A 5,711-nucleotide genomic window follows, 5' to 3' on the forward strand; every position below is an offset into this window, starting at 1 on the left:
CTCACATTTACCTGTTTCAGTGGTGCTTGAGGCCTATTAGAATCTGACATACACTCGGTGCAGTATTAACTGAACAGAGAGCCAATAAGTTGAGTAATGCTTACGGTCGGGGTGCATCCTGTTTCTGCCAGAGCTGCACACTTAAGTGAGGCGAGGCCACAGAAATCCATGTCCAATGGTTGTTCGTTTAAATAAATTTAACTAAATGTTGGAGGTTGGACAATTAGAGCAGCTCCCAATCAAACCAGTGCCTTTAATCGTCACACATCAAAGACCCCACTGGTTTTTTCAGTCTTATAAACAAAGATTACTGTTGGCTTTGTTTCCCTTTCAGCGCTTGTTGTGCATTTAGGTTTAATTTGTGGTAACAGAAATCAGCCCTCTGACAGTGGACACAACAGGAACAATAACAGCACCATCAGTTTTTCTTCCCCCTGCATCCCCCCTGCTGTGCGCCCTTTCTTTGATTTTTAACATGAGAACGAGGCCCCTGGGACGATAGCAGACAAAAACGCAGCATCAGAAAAATAGAAAAGTAATTTCTAGTTATATTTTTCCAGTTTCAGTCCAGCAGTGCCAACTAACAGTCGAATATACAGTGCCATGGAAAGTATGGAAAGTGCTTTGAATTCTCTGCAAGGTAAATGTTAAATAATGAAACAGCTCTGCTGCAGCAGCCAGCATTTGTCTGTAGCCCTAAGTTGACTTTCTTACTGAAAATAAATTCTGCTTGGCAACAATCAGTCACATCATGATGTCACAGTCCCTGACAAAACATAAAACCAGCAGGAAAATCATGCACAACCAAACTGAAACTAAGGAACTGAGACCTGAATATCTGCACAAGCAAATTGCATCAGACACAGAACAGGTTTTTAGTTGCTGTTCTTCCCATTTTGAGGAAATCTGAAAAACACATTTTAAATCGTGTTCATAGATACGATGAAAGATGGCTGCAGGTGTAGAACCTACTGGAGGGACGCAGCTGAAACAAGTAAGCTCTTTGGTAAATACGTAACCCACAACACCACAAAAACATTGAAACTGAAGGAGAGGCTCAGAGGGCCAATGACAGCTGCAGCTCTCTGGAAGTGAGGGAGGAAAACCTGGCAGAAAGTCAAAAGAAGGTACAACAGGTGTGTGGCATTTAACAATGAAACAGCAGGTGTGGTAGGTTTTCTTCTTCTTCTTCTCCTTGGTTTTATCTGTTGGTTACCAAAGCACTTTAAAGATCTATTAAGATCGCCATCTGGACTGGAGTGTTAAATGGAAGAGAAAACTGGGAACCAGGCCATTACGCTAGGATTTGTGGCGACTGCTCTGGGCAGGTGCAGCTGGACTTAAACAATATTTTACAAGAGTTGCATTTGATGTTCCGTTCAATACAAACTGCACTCAATGAATGATGTAAGTGTGTGAACAGGTTTAGTGTTTGTATTCAGAAATGTATATGTAGGTCAGCTTGTAAAAATAACTAAATCGCAATATTAGATCTTAAAAGGACTTGAGTGTGTGAGTTGGGCCAGGCAGATGAATTATTTTCAAATGAGCCTGCAGGGACTGCTCACTCAGTGCACCAGAGGAAGGTTTCATCTTTTACTAATGCGCTGTCAGGTTAACGTAAAAAAATACTGCTTTAACTGCAATATTTTACTAAGAATAATTTGCTTCTTGTGTATAACGACAATTCAAAAAAGTTTAGATGATATGTTAGGGGTTGCAGTCAGACTGATTGAATTAAAATGAACATCCTTTTTGTATTCATATCAGTTCTGCACCCAGTTAATCCTTGAAGGGCCGCAGGTCGACTGGCAGTCAAGTGCTGCTGCATTTACGCTGGTGATTTTATTCAGATGAATCAACTTAATTTTACCTAAAGGGAAATTTTCTTTCCAACAATGAGGACAAAAACCATGACAACAACCTTAAGTAGGAATCTGAAAACTATCATCCAGCATACATTGAATTTTACAAAAAGAAACCATAACTTACTCATCTTATTGGATCTGCTCTTAGATTTAGCTCTGGTAAGATATGGCAACTTTCTAAAACCTACACATTTGTTTTTGTGGCATTTAATGTTAAAGGGACAGTACCATTGGTTTTAGAGAAACGGAATCATTTTATAGCACGGTCAAGTAAGTGTGTTACCTTAAGTTGTGATAAAAAATGTTGCATATTCCTATATGACTTAAATTTTAAATTTAATGTATTGGAATTGGGCCTCTGTCTCTTTAAGAAAGTCCTGCTTTTTCCAACACTCCGCCTTTAGGAAGTCGTCACATCGATGGCATTTAGATTTATCTGGTGGTTCCATGTTCTCCCTGTGCTTGCCTGAGTTCTCTCTGGGTGCTCCAGCTTCCTCCTATAGTCCAAAAGCATGACTCTTTGGTCAATTTGTTTATCTCTAAGTTGCTCTTTGGTGAGTGTGTGAATCCATGGTTGTCTATCCTGTCTCTGTGTTTCCCTGGAATGGAGTAGCAACATGTTTACCACGCTTCTCGCTCAATGACTGCTGGAAACAGGCAGCAGCACCCCACTGCGATTCTGCAAGGACAAGCAGGCATAGACAATGGATGGATGGATGGCAGATCCATATTGATTATTTTGTCTTTGAAAAATAACACAACCAAGTATTTTTGCTAACACCACTGCAGACCGCTACTCACCATCCAGCAGAGCAGCATCAATATTCGACGTGACACAATTACTACTTGGGCTCTAGAAGCCGTCTCTCTGGTGTTTTATAGAAAATGCTGTCTCTCCATGTACGGCTGTGCTGATTAAGGTTAATAATTTGCACGTTTTCTGACACCATAATGCTGTATAATGTCCTTGGTAATTTTGTGCTTAAGAAGTTTCATCAATGTTTTATGGAGCATGTATTTGATTTGTTTTTGACAGGGATAATAATATGCTCCCTCTACTTAGTGTGCACCTTCCTTCCTTCCAGCACCAAATACACTGGAGATTGTTATGTAGATATCTACTGTAACAGTTTCACTGGCATCATTACAGATTTCCTCCCATGTTGTCTGTCAATATGTCAAGTTTGACAGGCCACAAGTAAAACCTACTGAGGTAACCAAAGAGAGCAAAGACTGAACCAAACAGAATTAATAAAAAATAATAATATAACTCAAAACAAACAGAAGCAGGAAAAATGTAAGCGAGGCGATTGCAGCTGTCCATACATAAGAAGGTAAAAGACACTGTGTTCTGGGAAAAAATATGCTATATGTCCTGTAGCACATACAGAATAAAACATGTAAGACGAGTGTGCAGATAGATCATTATTATTCAGCTGTGCTGTCTCGCCTGCTGGGGACACAATAAATGTCTGTCAGCATCCAGATCCATCTACTCCACATTAAAAATGAATTTGACATCCATCCCCTCAATCCTTGCTTTGCCACTCCTCCTCCTTTCAAACGATCTGCAGAGAACAGGCCATTGATTTCTCATCATGTGTTGTCATGTCAGGTTACAACGTCCTCTGTTACTGCACTGCGGCTGAGGTCCAGGCTCTGGTTACACTACACTATTCTTGCTCAAAGTCTTAAAAAAAAAAAAAACGAGCCAGTAGGGAATACTTACATTCTTAAACGATGGTAAAGGTGTACATAATTAACACTTTAGCTGAAACCCACTGGATGTGAACTTCAACCTACAGAACTGTTCTTTCGCAGGTCACTGAAAATCTGCCTGTAGAATTAGAGATTTAGTCAAAATAAGACCTTATCCATGCAGGTCGTGGCCTTTTTTCTCAAAATATTAAGACTCTGTGACAATGCCTTTCACTTATAATTCAGAGCAAAGAGTTTTTTTAAGGTTGAAAATATTATTGCGATTTAAAAATCTAGAAAGCTTTGCAAAACATCTATGAGTGAGAATTGTAATACAGATTGTTGACTGTTGAACTTTGAATGTGAATGTTTTTAATGATGACGTCTTTCTTGTGACTGAAGGCTAAAATGTCACTCATAATAAGGCTCTCATGGGTAAAGAGATGTTTTTTATGGATTCATGAAAATCTTCAAGGCTCAACTCTGACTATGCTTGTGATTTTCCAAGTAGGCATCTGGTTGGTTGACCAACTCTAGAGCTGGAGTCAAAAGACTCTAGTGATTGGTCAGACAGATCTATCCTTGATCTAAAAAAGGAATTAGTCGCTAATTTCCTAGTTTGGCAGCGTTTAATATTCTGTTCAGCAGATTCCTACTTGTCATTTATTTTGTGAAAGGTTTGCATGAATTAATTCTGCTGTTCAGCTGTTTCAAGTTGCGTTTCCCTTCGTATTAGCAACCTTGAGTCAGGGAACTAATATTTAGGTGGATTTTTGTGTGTGAGTGTGAGATCTTTTTCTGAACAGAAGATCTCTGCTGGCGGTGTGTTTCACCTGCTTCTGTCTGCACACCTGGCAGCAATTATCTCATCAGGCTTTGGATATTTAAGAAGCAGTTGGGTTACCTGATGTATTGGAGGACAAATCAGCCAGCAAACAACAAGGTTAGGTGATTTCTGATGGATTCTTTAATTAAATATATTTTTTTTTCCCCCTTCCTGCCAATTCTACGGATCTACCTTTCAGTTTAGTGGCAATACCCTTAAATTACTCTGCCAACTGCCAGTAAAATCAAAAGAAGACTTTGTGTGATCAACTTCTTTGGTAAATTATTTCTGAGTTTAAGGTAATTTGAAGTACATTTGTAGTGAAAGTAATGTATGCTTATTAAGCTAACCTCACCTTCTGTGTGCCAGGTTAGTGCTTCTGCTGATCTGTTCTCCAAGAGAGTCCACACATCCACTGTGCCACTATGGGGCAGCAGCCAAAGTAGAGGGACTTCCTTCTCCCCCAGCAACTTGGGAAAGGGCAAATGGGTCCTAGGTGAGGGCTCAGACAAAGTGCAGCCCGAAGACTCCTTTCATTTGCCACAATGGCAATCAATTTGTGGCAAATGGACCTGCATCTGTCCCCTTGCCTGGATGTGGTTTCACCATGGCCCCTCTCTGGAGCCAGGCCTGGAGGTGAGGCATGTTGGTGAGTGCCTGGGTTTCCCACATGGAGCCTGGGCAGCCACAGCCCAAAGAAAAGATGTGGGTTCCTCTTCCATGGGCTAATCACCTGTGGGTGGGTCCAAAGAGGAAGGGTGCAATGTGGGATCGGTGGTGGCCAATGGAGAGGACTTTGGTGGTCTGATCCTTCACGATGGAAGCGCCAAGATCTCTCTAACATCCCACTGTTGCTCCTTGCTGCTCAATTATGTCTGGTCATCATTCACTTTCCTGCTCCAATCTCCTTGGTCTGTGCTTGGGTATCGCCAACTTCCAACTAGAATCTTTCTGGAACATGACTTGTGCTGAAGGCTCTCCTCCTTCCCCTCAACATAAGCCTTCAACCTCTGGAGCCATCTCTGTGCACATTCTTGTAAATAAACTTCACTAAACTTTGTGTGAGTCATAAAAATCCCTGGTATCATGGTTCCTTGTTCCAACATGAGCTGAAGGTGGGTTTTGTTACAATCAGCCAGTGTTTGTTTAGTTGAATAGTCGGCACCACCTGCCTGCTTCAATGTGAACCCAGATACTTTTACAAAATGAGGCACAACTTCATTCAAGAGAATAACCAGTTTAGTTGGTGCTAATCGGACCTTGTGGTGCCCTCTACTTTCTGGGTTGGCTGTGTAGTTCTGTTGACGTTTAACAGCTTA

At 41.0% G+C, this 5,711-nt stretch overlaps 1 long non-coding RNA gene across 1 annotated transcript; it reads left to right on the forward strand.

Annotated features, from left to right (window-relative positions):
- The first annotated feature begins 4,515 nt into the window (after positions 1–4,515).
- LOC106939073 (uncharacterized) lies at positions 4,516–5,461 on the forward strand. Its single transcript, XR_001422751.1, has 2 exons — positions 4,516–4,691; positions 4,762–5,461. It is a non-coding gene; the product is annotated as an uncharacterized LOC106939073 (long non-coding RNA).
- Positions 5,462–5,711: the final 250 nt, after the last annotated feature.

Source organism: Poecilia latipinna, unplaced genomic scaffold (genome assembly GCF_001443285.1).
Source record: "Poecilia latipinna isolate Pla-1442-1.1 unplaced genomic scaffold, P_latipinna-1.0 Scaffold2765, whole genome shotgun sequence".
In the NCBI taxonomy this organism is placed as follows: domain Eukaryota; kingdom Metazoa; phylum Chordata; class Actinopteri; order Cyprinodontiformes; family Poeciliidae; genus Poecilia; species Poecilia latipinna.